General features: G+C 39.5%; 1 long non-coding RNA gene across 1 annotated transcript; it reads left to right on the forward strand.

The window, feature by feature from the left end:
* On the forward strand, positions 1–16,923 carry LOC125964227 (uncharacterized). Its single transcript, XR_007477006.1, has 4 exons — positions 1–175; positions 8,150–8,271; positions 10,364–10,455; positions 15,935–16,923. It is a non-coding gene; the product is annotated as an uncharacterized LOC125964227 (long non-coding RNA).
* Position 16,924: the final 1 nt, after the last annotated feature.

Consider the following 16,924-nt stretch of genomic DNA (forward strand, 5'->3'; position numbering starts at 1 on the left):
GGATACTAAGTACTTGCTGAAGGCAGCCAACTCATTCCCGCAACAAATGATTCAGATTCTGCTTCATTCCTTCCATGTGGCTCACATGTATTGAGTGTCCATGATATCCTAGGCACTGAACTTGGCAGAGGGGCTTCAGAGGTGGAAGATAAAAGTTTCTACTCTGAAGGAGCAGGTATGTTGCAACCATAGTATTGGAACTATCTGAGTTGAAAGTGACTTTAGAAAATAAGACATTTTTGCATTTGTTATTTTACAAAGGGCTTTCACATACATTCACTCATTTAATAATTATTACCCTATAATGAAGAAACTGAGCCTATAAATATTGAGCCTATAAATACTTATATATAAATAAAATATTGAGTGGTTTTTAACCACCAAGGTGTTATTCTTGTTTAACTGTCAAGGAATCTGAGGCTAAGCAGGTTAAATGTTCAGGAGCCCATAGTCAGAAATGTAGTATCAGGACTCAAACTACGGTATTTTTACTCTAAATTCTCTATTATTTCACAGTGCCCTGTTTGTGTGCAATCAAGCAGATGAAGTCATCAATTTCTTTCCAAGATCATACTGCTACATCTAGCCGGTGGTCACGCGACATGAGGAGGGGTTTATTTACTTTCCTAGTCCTTACCTGTGCTTTCTGGCCACAGAGATTGAACTTTAGTTCTATATGATGTAACAGTTCTTAAGATTTTAAATCCTCACCCAAGGAACTGAAACGGAAAGGTAGATTGGCCCCTGCCCCTGGAATCTGAAAGTTTAGCTGACACAGTTGATGTCTGGTTTTAGTTTTGTTAAGGTATCCATGCAAATTGCACCCAGTTACACCAGATGCTATTCAAGCTCAGCCGTCCTCTGATGGAGGTATGAGCGACACCAGGGAACACTCTATATTCCACAGTGAACTGTTTACAAAGCAGCCTCCTTTTGTGAAGCAATGCCAAGATGGTATTAAGATGAAACAAAAGCCCATCACAATAATAATAGGTGTGTCTGTCTACCATCTGCTTTTTGGTACACACACAGATGCACAGCAGCTCCCTAAGCTGGGCATCTTGGTGTTTGGGACTTATCCTCTGGGTATGTGAGGAGTCACTTCTGGGCAATGAAATTAACAATCCTAATCATAGCCCTGGAACTTAACTGGGTGAACACTGAAGAGCTGAGGCACAGGGGAGATGACAAGTGGACCATCCTGGCTCTCCACCAACAGGCAACCATGCAAATCCTCAAACAAAACTTGTAGGCCTATTGCAGGTGGTCGAATCACAAACAATAAGGGGCCTGGGTTACAGATCCAAGGATATTATTTACATGTGTGATATATGCAATATTTTTGATTCAGCAGAAATCCGTCTTGGCCATTTTCTGAGAACAGACAGGATTGATTATCCTCCTATATATAGTTCTAAACATTTTTCCTCTAGTCTCTATACCACTTGTGAAACAAGCCCTGGAATCCCTGTTGACAGGGGCCACTGAGAAACCAACACGGAGCTGACGGTGGGGTCTGAAGGGTAAGGCCCTACAGCGGAAATTAGCCTAGGAGATAGGACAGAAGGCAGAGGTGGGAGCAGGCGGGGCAAGGGGCTCAGGATGGCCCTGTCCAAAGGCCAGGGGGTTGGCCTAGTCTCTGACAAGGACAGGCCTCCCAGCTTCTTGTGGACCCAGGAATGCCTGTTAAGTGCCCGACAGAATTTTTGCAGCATTGTGAGGAAACAAAAACGAAGCTCATACCGGAGTGCCCCCTCCTGAGTGGGGGTGAACCACTGGATGCAGGCCCAGCAGCTCCCTTTATCTGTGACCCTAAAATGGGGGCTGGGGCCGAGCACAAAGGCTGAGCCCACCCTGAAATACCTCACACTGCGGTTTGAGATCCTTGCACTGGCCTTGTTGACAGCGGGCTTGTCTCGCTCCCCAATTAAAATACAAGCTCTTTTAAAGTGTTTCTAAGTGTGTAGGACAGTGTTCAATCAATTCTAAAGAACAAGTACAATTTCACTGTCCCACAGGTGGTTGTTTTTTGGTGTTTTTTCTATTGCCAGGCAGCCAAAGTAAGAAAGGTCTCTCGTTTCTAGTTCCTCGGCAGACTTACATTCAAACATCTAAACAGCCATCTAAACAACCCTTCGACAAGTACACACAGAGCGCTTGGTGCCAGGAAGGCACTGTGCCTGGTTGGCGGCTACGTGGCCCTCAAGGCCGCAGAGATTCTCACCACCAGAGGGCGGCCGAGGGTGGCTCCGTGCTGTCTCTCTCTGTCCCCTGCCGGACAGTAGTGATGGTGACATTGTTCAGGCTGTGGTTTGTAAGCCACATGCTTAAACGTGGCACTTATCACTCTGCCTTGTTAATGTTCTTTTTAATCTTTTGCTTATCTCTACCATCGCATCTCATGGTTTAAAATCCTCATTCTTAGGACTTGGCTCTTGGTTTGTGATGCAAATGCTCTTTTTGGTCTTCCTAAATTTCTTCTGTTGCCCAGATAAATAATATCAAAAAAAGTTTTGGTATGCACCAATTTGTTTCCAGGGCATGATCCTCCCAGGCCACCTGGCTGCCGGGCTGCACCCCGCGTGATGTGCTGCCAGAAGTGCAAAGCAACCTGTTCTGTCTTGCAAGTTTTCCTCTTGCCCACCTTTTTTTTTTTTTTTTTTTTTTTTAGCGGTACACGGGCCTCTCACTGTTGTGGCCTCTCCTGTTGTGGAGCACAGGCTCCGGACGCGCAGGCTCAGTGGCCATGGCTCACGGGCCCAGCCGCTCCGTGGCATGTGGGATCTTCCCAGACCGGGGCACGAACCCGTGTCCCTTGCATCGGCAGGCAGACTCTCAACCACTGCGTCACCAGGGAAGCCCCATTGTTTTTTTTTGTTTTGTTTTATTTATTTTTGGCTACGTTGCACGTGGGCTTCTCTAGTTGCAGCCAGCGGGGTCTACTCTTCGTTGCAGTGTGTGGGCTTCTCATGGTGGTGGCTTCTCTTGTTGCAGACCACGGGCTCTAGGTGCATGGGCGTCAGTAGTTGTGGCTAGCAGGCTCAGTAGTTGTGGCTCACGGGCTCAGTAGTTGTGGCTCACTGGTTTATTTGCTCCATGGCATGTGGGATCTTCCCGGACCAGGGCTCGAACCTGTGTCCCCTGCATTGACAAGTGGATTCTTATCCATTGTGCCACCAGGGAAGCCCCTACCATCTGATTTAATGGGAGACTATCAAAATCATTTTATTCCTCGATTTAATAGGAATAAAATCTATTTATATATATTGGAAATGTTACTCTTGTTTAATCCTCTAATTTTCTGTTGTTTCATAAACATTATCACATTGATTTGCTGTTGCTTATCATAATTGCACTTTTCCTCTACGAGTCTATTCAGTCTTCACTGGGGAGCCTTTGTGATAAAATGAACATGTCTAGCTTTGAGTCTTGCTCTGGACCAGCTGGAGACTCTGGCAAAGTCTCATGCTTAATCTTCTCAAGTATAAATGAGGGAACATATTACTTACTCTCAAGATTATCATGAAGCTTTTAAAGTATGTTGAGCCCCCCAGTGGGTTGGCACATAGATATGCTTAATAAATGTTAACCAAGGGGCCATATATTAGTATCACCTCTTGCATACTCTGAGCAGTATTTTTAGGAGGCTTACAGTTCCTTTGGGATCTACACATCAATACCTTCCGTTCATGTTTTAAAAGGGATTCTCCCGTCCTCCAGCTTCTGCACCACAACTTAGCTATCAGAAACAAGGTTGGTGCTTGGCCCACCAGCTGACGCACGTTGTGGAGCATGGCCAGAGGGGGTCTGGCTCAGCCGCAGGGTGCGTTGATGCTGGTGGAGTGGAGGGCCCAAGGCCCAGTGGTCGTTTAGTCAGTCCACCCATTTGAATGATGTGCCCCAGCTGCTGACCTTTTGGAAATCCTAGTAGCAGCCACACTGGCCTGGCTCACAGCAACTGGGTGTGCTGGCTCTTTTAAAGCAAGGACTTTATGAAGAGAAAGGGCCACAGGCAGTGAAGAACTTTTCATGTAGAAGCTGGGTAACAGGAGGGTTTGTTTGGAAGCAGCCAGGGAAAGGAGGAGGGAGGGAAAATGGAAGTGTGGCCTTAACACAGACGCCAGGAGTAGGAACCAGAGCTTGTATTGTAAATGAACCTCCTTTTCCAAAATTGGAAACTAGGAAATAAGGTAACTGTACCGTTGTAATAGCAATCATATTGATAATAACTATGGGGTTTTACAGCATTCAAGATTCCAACTGAGGGGAAGAGCTAATTGTGATCAATTTGTGTGTGTGTGTGTGTGTGTGTGTGTGTGTGTGTGTGTGTGCACATGCTCCGTGTTTATCCTAAATATTTGGGAATAATAATCCATATATGGATTAATAATAATATGACAATACCTAGCCAACTAAAGTATGTTATTAATACCCACACCTCATTTTCTAGCATTCTTAATAAATAAATTTTCTTTTCAAGATATACATTTCATTAGCCTTGATTGCCTCCATCAAATGGACTGCTTATTAAACCTTAATACCAGCCAATTATAATTTTCTCTTATTCTGATTTCCTATAGTACTGTTCCTTAATGTGAACTCCATGGGGTCACCTGCATCAGAATCATCCGGGAAACTTGTCAAAGTGACAGCTTCCTGGGCAACATTCCACATGCAGTGTAGCAGAGATTACTAGTTACAACACCATTGTCTCTTTCCTCTTTAGTAACATGATCTTTATTTAGTTGGGGTTAGCAATACACCTCTTAGAATACTACATTTCCTGGCCTTCTTTTCCACATGACAGTATTCTGACCAATGTAATGAAAGCAGAAGTGTTGTCTAGGAATTCCAGGAAGCACCTTGCAAATTAAGCAGTGCATTTTTTCTTTTCCTATTTCTCTTCTGCCAGCCTGAAAGTGAACACAATGGCTAGAATGCCAGCAGACATTCTGGAACATGAGATGACTTTGTGGACGGAGCCCAGGTACCCAAGGTGGTGAAGAAGGAAGAAAGAACCTTGGGTCCCTGTGGTAACACCTTATCAGATTTGGGCTGGCTTTCTCCAGAGGAAATAAGCTGCTACTTCACTTAGGCCATTGAGAATGTTCTGTTCTATGCAGCTGACCTAATTCCACTTGCTAAATCTGCTGATTCAAAATCTCTTGAAAAGCTGCATTTTAAAAAAAATTTTAAGTCAGTTTTAATGAAATTCGATTCACAAACAGTACAATTCACCCATCTTTAGTGTGAAGCTTGGTGAGCTGTGACAAATATAAAGGATAATCACACCCTAATTGAGATAGAAAACCTTTCTATAACTTCAAAAATTAACTCCTTCAAAAAAAAGAGTGGATATATGTATATATATAACTGATTCACTTTGCTGTACAGCAGAAACTAACACAACATTATAAATCAACTACACTCCAATAGAAATTAATTAGAAAAAAATTTACTCCTGTTCCTTTACAGTCAATCCCTCACCCCCAGGCTCTGGCAGCTACTAATCTCTGTATTTACAGTTTTGCCTTTTTAGAATGTTTTATAAACTACCTGGCTTTTTTCACATACCAAAACACTTCTGAAATTAATCCTGTTATTCATCAGTAGTTCGCGCCATTTTATTGCTCAGCTCATATTTCTTTAGATCAATATGTCCCAATTTGTATATTTCTTTATAAATTGGTGGGTAGTTCGGTTGTTTCCAGTATGTGGCTATAATGAATGAAGCTGTTATAAACATTCATGTTCAAATCTCTGTGTGGGTATTTTTTACATTTCTGTTGGGTAAATATCTAAGATTATTCAAAGAGACTGTGCCATTGCACCCCATCAACAATGTAGAAGGGATCCAGCTCTGCACACTCAAGCATTTGGTATTGCCAATTTTTCTTGTTGTTGTTGCTTAATTTTAGCTCTCCTAGTAGCTGTGTAGTAGTATCTCATGGGGATTTTAATGTGAATTTTTCTGATGAATACTGTGTTTCTATGTGTTTTCTCTCCAAATCATTTCTTTTTGGTAATGCATCTGTTCAAATATTTTAATGAGTATGTTTAAGTTCTTTATGTATTATTGATACAGTCTCCCATCAGATATGTGTTTACAAACATTTTCTTTCCGGTCTGCCGTTGTCTTTTTATTTTCTTTTCAGTGTCTTTCAAAGAGCAGGGAATTAAATTCAATTACCCAGTTTTTAGGGGTTCTGCTTTTTATATATGTTCTATAAAATCTTTGCCTAACCTAAGATCTCAAAAATTTTCTCCTATATTTTCCTTTTTTTAATTTTTAATTTAATTTTATTTATTTTTTAATACAGCAGGTTATTATTAGTCATCAATTTTATACACATCAGTATATACATGTCAATCCCAATCGCCCAATTCAGCACACCACCATCCCCAACCCCCTGTAGCTTTCCCCCCTTGGTGTCCGTATGTTTGTTCTCTACATCTGTGTCTCAACTTCTGCCCTGCAAACCGGTTCATCTGTACCATTTTTCTAGGTTCCACTTACATATGTTAATATATGATATTTGTTTCTCTCTTTCTGACTTACTTCACTCTGTATGACAGTCTCTAGATCCATCCACGTCTCAACAAATGACCCAGTTTCGTTCCTTTTTATGGCGGAGTAATATTCCATTGTATATATGTACCACAACTTCTTTATCCATTCGTCTGTCGATGGGCATTTAGGTTGTTTCCATGACCTGGCTGTTTTAAATAGTGCTGCAATGAACACTGGGGTGCGTGTGTCTTTTTGAATTATGGTTTTCTCTGGGTATATGCCCAGTAGTGGGATTGCTGGATCATATGGTAATTCCATTTTTAGCTTTTTAAGGAACCTCCATACTGTTCTCCATAGTGACTGTATCAGTTTACATTCCCACCAACAGTGCAAGAGGGTTCCCTTTTCTCCACACCCGCTCCAGCATTTGTTGTTTGTAGGTTTGCTGATGATGCCCATTCTAACTGGTATGAGGTGATACCCCATTGTAGTTTTGATTTGCATTTCTCTAATAATTAGTAAGGTTGAGCAGCTTTTCATGTGCTTCTTGGCCATCTGTATGTCTTCTTTGGAGAAATGTCTATTTAGGTCTTCTGCCCATTTTTGGATTGGGTTGTTTGTTTCTTTAATATTGAGCTGCATGAGCTGTTTATATATTTTGGAGATTAATCCTTTGCCCGTTGATTCATTTGCAGATATTTTCTCCCATTCTGAGGGTTGTCTTTTCATCTTGTTCATGGTTTCCTTTGCTGTGCAAAAGCTGTGAAGTTTCATTAGGTGCCATTTGTTTATTTTCATTTTTATTTCCATTATTCTAGGAGGTGGGTCAAAAAAGATCTTGCTGTGATTTATGTCAAAGAATGTTCTTCCTATGTTTTCCTCTAAGAGGAAAGTTTATAGTTTTATAACTATAGTTTTAAAGAGTTTTATAGGTCCAGTCTTACATTTAGGTCTCTAATCCATTTTGAGCTTATTTTTGTGTATGGTGTTAGGGAGTGTTCCAATTTCATTCTTTTATATGTACAGAAACATGTGTTTCTGGACCATGAAAACAGTAGGCGATGGTCCATCAGAACCCACAGAATAAATAAATGGGTAAGAAAATCTTCTACTAATTCCTTCCCCTAACTACCTGAGAAAATGTTTCTTAACTATGGACAATTTTAAGAAACACTTGGAAGATAAATCTTTTTCTACTGCTCTGAACATCCTAAGTATAGCACTACCCATCAACACAGTGATCAGTGGCTTTGCAGTGACACTGTAATTTCTCAGTGTGGTGCTTGTTTTGCCTTTGGAATCCCCTCCAGAGTTTGCTACCAGGATAGTCTCAGTCCAGTAGTCCTACTCAGTCCTTCAGTGCTGCTAGCCTCATGAGGAGTAAATCCATTTCTAAACACAAAGCATCTAAATGGTCACTATATCACTTCAGTTATCTATACCTATATTTGTGTGTGTGTCTGTATGTCTGTGTGTGTATATAGACAATCTCATCACACATATCATTTTATGAACAAAGTAAACATCCAAGTTCCTGGGCATTTATATGTCCTCCAACATTATGGCAGTTAACAACTATGATAATCATATTGTTGAAAATGGCAGTTCCATGAATGAAAAGTTATATTTTTCATTTAGAACTGTGGTGCTCAGAAGTCAAGGATGATGCCTGTTAATGATCCACAGGGTTCTCACTAAGAAGTTTGGAAATAATCCACCTGCATATTTCAAGACATTGATTACCCAATGTTTCTAAAAAGGTATTAAAAAATCCAGCTCTTTACCTGTGTTTCCGTATTCCCTGTCTCCCATGGAGACTGTCAGCTTACCCAGGGTATTGTCTTTTCCTTTTTCTCTGTGAGTATTGGCATTTGTTACTGAGAACTTGTTCTAGAGATTCTGTAATTAGTATTATAAGGCAATGCTTGAAGAGAAAGTGATTGCTAAATTCTTATCTATAAACGTCAGCAACAGTGAAGTTAAAAAAGCAAAACAACCTAAGCTTTTTCTAAAAAAAATTATTTATTTATTTTTGGTTGTGCTGGATCTTAGTTGCAGCCAGTGGGCTCCTTAGTTGTGGCACACAAACTCTTAGGTATGGCATGCACGTGGGATCTAGTTCCCTAATCAGGGATGGAACCTGCATCCCCTGCATTGGGAGGCGAATGCTTAACCACTGTACTACCAGGGAAGTCCCAATATAAGCTTTCCAAGTGTTAATTTTCTTCCCTGCAAAATGGATAAAAAAATAGTACTTTTGGGGCTTCCCTGGTGGCGCAGTGGTTGAGAGTCCACCTGCCGATGCAGGGGACATGGGTTCGTGCCCCGGTCCGGGAAGATCCTACATGCCACGGAGCGGCTGGGCCCGTGAGCCATGGCCGCTGAGCCTGCGCATCCGGAGCCTGTGCTCCGCAACAGGAGAGGCCACAGCAGTGAGAGGCCCGCGTACCGCAAAAGAAAAAAAAAAAAAAGTACTTTTTCATCAAGTTGCAGTGAAAAATAAATAAGATAAGAATTATTTACTTTAAGGCTTATTTATTTGTTTAAAGTTCTGAGCATAGTGCCTAAACAAATGTTAGCTGTGATTGGTCAGTTCTCCTGTTAAATGTTTCAACTTCATTGTGTTTCTGACTGGATGATAAAACATCTGTGAAACTTTATTAAATATATTATTTTAAACCTATTCTCTGAGGGTTTTTTGTGGCAATCTCCAAAATTGGAAAACCAGCCCCTCTCCCACTCCCAGGGAAAAGGGAGGTGACTCTTGTCTGAATTTACAGAGGAGTCTGGCTCCTTGGATCTTTCCCAAGGAATTGACTCCTAGACTAGTCTCTCCCTTTCCATTCAAGTGCCTTCTGTTCAGTGAATGGTTCCTCACTGGTGGGAATGTTAATTTGCTATAAATTATTGGGGTAATGTGTTCCACATTACAAAACTATTGGATTGTGTTTTCCTCCTTCCTGTTATTATCATTATTGGAAAGAGAGTGAATTATCATTGAAACTTTGAGCCAAGGCCACTGACCTAAATTCCATGGATTATCTATGTAGGAGACAATTTTGCTAGTACTTGATAAAAAAGCATAACATACAGAAAGTCTGGATGTGCTTAATTTTTATTCTTTTTGAAATGACTTTTTTAACTATAGATGTAATATGTGCTCATGTAGAAGATCTAGAGACTTCAAAATATATAATGAAATTTAAAATCACCAAAAATCCATATACCTGGAATTACACCCACTGTTGGGATTTTAGTGTATTTCCATTAGCCTTTCCTAACTCCCTAGCTAGACTGGGCAGAAGGTCAAGGTGTCTCTGCTGTACAGAGGAGCCTAGTAACTGCTAGATTTCCAAAGAAGAGACTTGTGAGGTCCCGCTAGGGCTCTTCTCCCAGAGTCAGGCCTTGCTTGGACCTTTCTTTCTCCATCTGATGACACAGTGATTGATGTTTGGGCAAGGACTTCACTAGAGGATGCATGTAAGAGATGCCAGCTGAAAACACGGTGAGAAAGGAGTACAGAGAGAAGCAGGACCATTCATGGTATTCAAAGGACTCTGTGCAGCCTCCCACTCACAGGGAGCTTCGTTCCTTCTCTAAATGTACTATATACACAACAGACCCAATTTATTGTTTCCCCATGAATGCTAAGTGCCTGCTTCTCTCAGGATCCTTGTGAAGTGAGGATATCTGCAAGTAACAGAAGGGAAGCCCTGTTTTTATTCTCTTTTTTAATTTATAGGTGGGAGAAAGGCCCCCCACCCCCACTGCATCTAGAAACTTCAGGCCTGTCCTTCCCGCCTTGAACGCCACCTTCTATCCTAGTGACTAATTTGTTTCTCTGGAGCCTAGGTTCCAGCCATAGATGGGACACATTAGCCACTGAAAACAATGTAGCTGCATGTATTCCTCCCTGAGAGAATAAGTGTTCCTGTCACACCCAGGTGCGGCAACAGTCACTTTTTTTTTAGTCTTGACTTATCTACTTCATTTTTAAAAACTTTTATTGGAGTATAGTTGATTTACAATGTTGTGTTAGTTTCAGGTGTACAGCAGAGTGAATCAGTTATACATATACATATATCCACTCTTTTTTTTTTCTTTTTTGATTCTTTTCCCATATAGGCCACTACAGAGTATTGAGTAGAGTTCCCTGTGCTATACAGCAGGTTCTTATTAGTTATCCCTTTTACATATAACAGTGTGTACATGTCATTTCTATCCTGTTCTGTTGATCTATATTTCTGTTTTTGTGCCAGTACCATACTGTTTTGATTACTGTAGCTTTCTAGTATAGTCTGAAGTCAGGGAGTCTGATTCCTCCAGCTCCGCTTTTCTTTCTCAAGATTGCTTTGGCTATTTGTGGTCTCTTGTGTTTCCATACAATTGTAAATTTTTTTGTTCTATTTCTGTGAAAAATGCCATTGGTAAATGTCTCATTTCAGCATTCATCATCATGCTTGTTGTCATGCACTGAAACTTAAACTTATGGTCATCCTCACATGCATTATTGGACACTGAACATTAACCTTATTCCAGCAGTCAGCACCATGCTTAGTCTCACCTGCATGTTGCCTCACTCTAGCAGGCATCTTCTCGGGAGCTGTGACACACTGAATCTTAATCTATGCCACCAGTAATATTTTAGATTGCTGACACACTCTAAGCCTTAACCTTATTCCAATGACCACATTAATGGTTGTTTTGTCACACTGAACTTTAAGTTTATTCTACCGTTTATCTTCTTGTTTGTATTGACTTAGTGAATCTTGACTTTATTCCAGCAGTCAAGTTCATGGTTGTTGCCACTCACTGAACCTTACACTTATTCTGGTGGTCCCATTCATGCTTCTTATTGCAAACTGTATACATTAAATTTTTTTTAATTCATTTTATTTAAACTAAAAAAAAATACAAGTCCACCCATTTCTCTGGCCTCTCACCTTCTACCTCTGGCAACCAACAATCTGTTCTGTGTATCTATAAACTCCATTTTTTTTTTTTTAGATTCCACAAATAAGAGAGGTCATGTGGTATTCGTCTTTCTCTGTCTGACTTATTTCACTTAGCATAATACCCTCAAAGTCCATCCATGTTGTCACAAATAGCAAGATTTCATATGTTTTCTATGGCTGAATAATATTCCTGTGTGTGTGTGTGTGTGTGTGTGTGTGTGTGTGTATCACAATTTCTTTCTCTATTCATCCATCAATGGACACTTAGCTTGTTTCCATATCTTGGCCAATGCTGCAATGAACATGCGGGTGCACATATATTTTTGAATCAGTATTTTTGTTTTCTTTGGATAACTACCCATAAGTGGAATTGCTGGATCATACGGTAGTTCTATTTTTAATTTTTTGAGGAAACTCCATACTGTTTTCCATACTGGTTGCACCAAATTACATTCCCCCCAACAGTGCACTAGGGTTCCCTTTTCTCCACATCCTCACCAACACTTGTAATTTCTTGTCTTTTTGATAATAGCTATACTAACAAGTATGAGGTGATATCTCATTGTGTTTTTTTAATATTCCAGTTTATGGAGATATAATTGACATATAGTAATATGTAAGTTTAAGATATACAGCACAATGATTTGATTTACATATAACATGAAGTGATTATCAAAATAAATTTCATAAATCCTCTCATCTTGTGTAGGTACAAAACTAAAAAAATATAAAAATCTTTTTCTTGTGATGAGAACTCTTAGGATTTACTCTCTTAACAGTTTTCATATATAATAGACAGCATAGTTAATTATATTTATCATATTGTACATTATATCCCCAGTACTTAATTATCTTACAACTAGAAGTTTGTACCTTTTGACTGCCCTCATCCATTTCCCCCTCCATCAACCCTCACCCCCACCCATGCCTCTGGCAACCACAAGTCTGATCTCTTTCTCTGTGAGTTAGCTTGTTTGTTTTTGAAATATAATTGACCTACAACACTATGATAGTGCCTGTTACACAACATAGTGATTCAATATGTCTATACCTTACAGACTGATCTCTACAATAAATCTAGTTATGATAAGTCTAGTTACAATCTGTCACCATGCAAAAACATTACAGAGTTATTGACTATATTCTCCACACTGTACATTTCACATCCATGACTCATTTATTTTGCAAATGGAAGTTTGTACCTATTAATCTCCCACACCTATTTCGTATCTCCCCCTACTTTCCTACCCTCTGGCAAACATCTGTTTGTTCTGTGTATCTATAACTTTGTTTCTATTACATTTGTTCATTTGTTTTGTTTTGTTTTAGATTCCACATATAAGTGAAATCATATGACATTTGTCCTTCTCTGTCTGACTTATTTCACTTAGCATAATACTCTCTAGATCCATCATGTTGTCATAAATGGCAAGATTTCATTCTTTTTTTATGGCTGAGTAACATTCCATTTTTACACACACACACACACACATACACACACAATCTTCTTTATGCATTCATCTACTGATGGGCACTTATGTTGCCTCCATATCTTGGCTATTGCAATGAACATAAGGGTGCATATATTTTTCCTAATTAGTGTTTTTGTTTTCTTCCGATCTCTAACCAGGAGTGGTATTGTTGGATCACGTTCTATTTTGTAGTTCTATTTTTATTTTTTTGAGAAATCTCCATACTGTTTTCTATAGTGGCTGTACCAATTTACATTCCCACCAACAGTGCACAAGGGTTCCCTTTTCTCCACATCCTTGTCAACAGTTGTTATTTGTTATCTTTTTGATAATAGCCATTCTGACAGGTGTGAGGTGGTATTATATGGTGACATTGATATGTATTTCCCTGTTGATTAGTGATATTAAGTACCTTTTCATGTGCCTGCTAGCCACCAATATGTCTTCCTTGGAAAATTTCTGTTCAGATCTTCTGCCCATTTTTTAATTGGGTTGTTTAATTGATATTAAATTATATGAGTTGTTGTATATTTTGAATATTAACCCATTATCAGATATACAATTTGCAAATATCTTCTTCCATTCAGTAGGTGAATTTTTTGTTTTGTTCATAGTTTCCTTTGCCGTGCAAAAGCTTTTTAGTTTGATGTAGATCCATTTGTTTATTTTTGCTCTTGTATCCCTTGCCAGAGGAAACATATTCAAAAATATATTATGAAGATGGATGCTAAAGAGTGTATTGCCTATGTTTTCTTCTAGAAATTCTATGGTTTCAGATCTTACATTTAAGTTTTCAATGTACTTTGAATTTATTTTTGTGCATGGTATGAGAGAGTAGTCCAGTTTGATTCTTTTGCATTTAGCTGTGTAGTTTTCCCATCATCATTTGTTAAAGAGGCTGTCTTTTCCCCATTGTATAATCTTGCTTCCTTTGTCATAGATTAATTGCTATATATATGTATGGGTTCATTTCTAGGTTCTCTATTCTGTTCCATTGATCTGTGTCTGTTTTTGTGCCAGACGCATACTCTTTTGATTACTATAGCTTTGTAATGTAGTTTGAAATCAGAGAGTGTAATATCTCCAGCTTTGCTCTTTCTTCTCAAGATTGTTTTGGCTATTCAGGGTCTTTTGTGTTTCCATACAAATTTTAAAATTATTTGTTCTAGTTCTGTGAAGAATGCCATTTGTATTTGGATAGGGATTGGATCTAAATGTTGCCTTGGGCATTATGGCCATTTTAACAATATTAAGTCTTCTACTTCATGAATACAGTATGTCTTTCCATCTGTTTGTGTCATCTTCATTTTCTTTCATCAGTGTCTTATAGTTTTCTGAGTGTAGGTATTTTACCTCATTAGTTAGATTTATTCGTAGTATTTTATTCTTTTTGATGTGGTGATAAATGGGATTGTTTTCTTAATTTCTCTTTCTGATAGTTTGTTGTTAGTGTATAAAATGCAATATATTTATGTATATTAATTTTTATCCTGCAACTTTATTGAATTCACTAAGGAGCTCTAGTAGTTTTTTGGTGGCATCTTGAGGATTTTCTAGGTATAGTATCATATCATCTGCAAACAGTGACAGTTTTATTTTTTTCTTCCCAATTTGGATTCTTTTTATTCCTTTTTCTTTTCTGATTTCTGTGGCTAGGACTTCCAATACTGTGTTAAATAAAAGTGGTGAGAGTGGGCATCCTTGTTTTGTTCCTGATCTTAGAGGAAATGCTTTCAGTTTTTTACCATTGAGTATGTTGAGTACAATGTTAGCTGTGGGCTTATCATATATAGTCTTTAATATGTTGAGGTATGTCCCCTCTATATCCACTTTGTTGACAGGTTTTTGTTGTTGTTGTTGTTGACAGGTTTTTTAAAAAATCATAAGTGGGTATTGAATTTTGTCAAAAGTTTTTCTGATTCTATTGAGATGATTATATGATTTTTATTCTTCAATTTGTTACTATAGTGTGTCACATTGATTGATTTACAGATATTGAACCATCCTTGCATCCCTGGGATAAAGCCCGTTTAATCATGGTGTATGATTCTTTTCATGTATTGTTGAATTCAGTTTGCTAATATTTAGTTGTAGACTTTTGTATCTATATTAATCAGTGATACTGGCATTTAATTTTCTTTGTTGTGATATCTTTGTCTGGTTTTGGTATCAGGGTGAGTGTGGCCTCATAGAATGAGTTCAGAAGTGTTCTTTCCTCTGCAACTTTTTGGATACCTTGAGAAAGATACGTGTTAACTCTTCTCTAAACGTTTAGTAGGATTAACCCGTGAGGCCATCTTGTCCTGCATTTCTGTTTACTGGGAGCTCTTTTTTTTTTATTACTAATGCAGATTCATTACTGGTAACTGGTCTGTTTATATTTTCTATTTCTTCCTTGTTCAATCTTGGGAGATTGTACATTTCTAGGAATTTGTACATTTCTTCTAGGTAGAGCATTTTTTGGTTATAGTTATTTGAAGTAATCTCTTATGATGTTTTGTATTTCTGTGGTGTCTATCGTAACTTCTTCTTTATCATTTCTGATTTTATTGATTTGGGCTTTCTCCCTATTTTTTTGATGAGTCTGGCTAAAGGTTTACCAATTTTGTTTATCTTTTCAAAGAACCAGCTTTTAGTTTCATTAATCTTTTCTATTGGTTTGTTATTTTAGTCTATATTTCATTTATTTATGTTCTGATCTTTACGATTTTTCTCTCTCTCTACTAACTTTGGGTTTTGTTTGTTCTTCTGTTTCTAGTTCCTTTGGTAGTAAGGTTACGTTTTTTGAGATATTTCTTGTTTACCTAGGTAGGCTTTTATTGCTACAACTTCCCTCTTAGGACTGCTTTTGCTGAATCCCATAGATTATAGATCATTGTGTTTTTGTTTCATTTGTCTCCAGGTATTATTATTTTTTTTATTTATTCTTGATTTCTTCAGTGATCCATTGTTTTGTAGCATATTGTTTAACCTCCACATATTTGTGTTTTTTGCAGTTTTTTTTTTTTTTCTTGTAGTTGATTTCTAGTCTCATAGTGTTTGGTCAGAAAAGATGCTTGGGCCCGGGAGAGGAAGATGGCAGAAGAGTAAGACGTGGAGATCACCTTCCTCCCCACAGATACATCAGAAATACATCTACCCGTGGAACTGCTCCTATACAATACCCACTAAATGCTGGCAGAAGACCTCAGACCTCCTCAAAGGGAAGAAACTCCCAACGTACCTGGGTAGGGCAAAAGAAAAAAACAAAGCAGAGACAAAAGAATAGGGACAGAACCTGCACTAGTGGGAGGGAGCTGTGAAGGAGGAAAGGTTTCCACACACTAGGAAGCCCCTTCGCGGGCAGAGACTGCAGGTGGCAGAGGGGGGAAGCTTCAGAGCCACGAAAGAGAGCTCAGCAACAGGGGTGTAGAGGGCAAAGCAGAGAGATTCCCACACAGAGGATCCATGCCAACTGTCACTCACCAGCCCGAGAGGCTTGTCTGCTCACCCGCCGGGGCTGGTGGGGGCTGGGAGCCGGGGCTCGGGTTTCATTTGGATCGCAGGGAGAGGACTGGTATTGGCCGGGTGAACACAGCCTGAAGGGGTTAGTGCACCACGGCTAGCCGGGAGGGAGTCCGGGAAAAAGTCTGGACCTGCCGAAGAGGCAAGAGACTTTTTCTTCCCTCTTTGTTTCCTGGTGCATGAGGAGGGGGGATTAAGAGTGACACTTAAAGGAATTCCAGAGACAGGCGTAAGCCGCGGCTATCAGCGTGGAACCCAGAGAAGGGCACGAGACGCTAAGGCTGCTGCTGCCACCACCAAGAAGCCTGTGTGCGAGCACAGGTCACTATCCACATCTCCCCTCCTGGGAGACTGTGCAGCCTGCCAGTGTCACGGTCCCATGATCCAGGGACAACTTCCCGGGGAGAACGCATGTTGCACATCAGACTGGTGCAATGTCACGCAGGCCTCTGCTGCCACAGGCTCGCCATGCATCCGTACCC

The sequence above is a fragment of the Orcinus orca genome, chromosome 4 (genome assembly GCF_937001465.1).
Source record: "Orcinus orca chromosome 4, mOrcOrc1.1, whole genome shotgun sequence".
In the NCBI taxonomy this organism is placed as follows: domain Eukaryota; kingdom Metazoa; phylum Chordata; class Mammalia; order Artiodactyla; family Delphinidae; genus Orcinus; species Orcinus orca.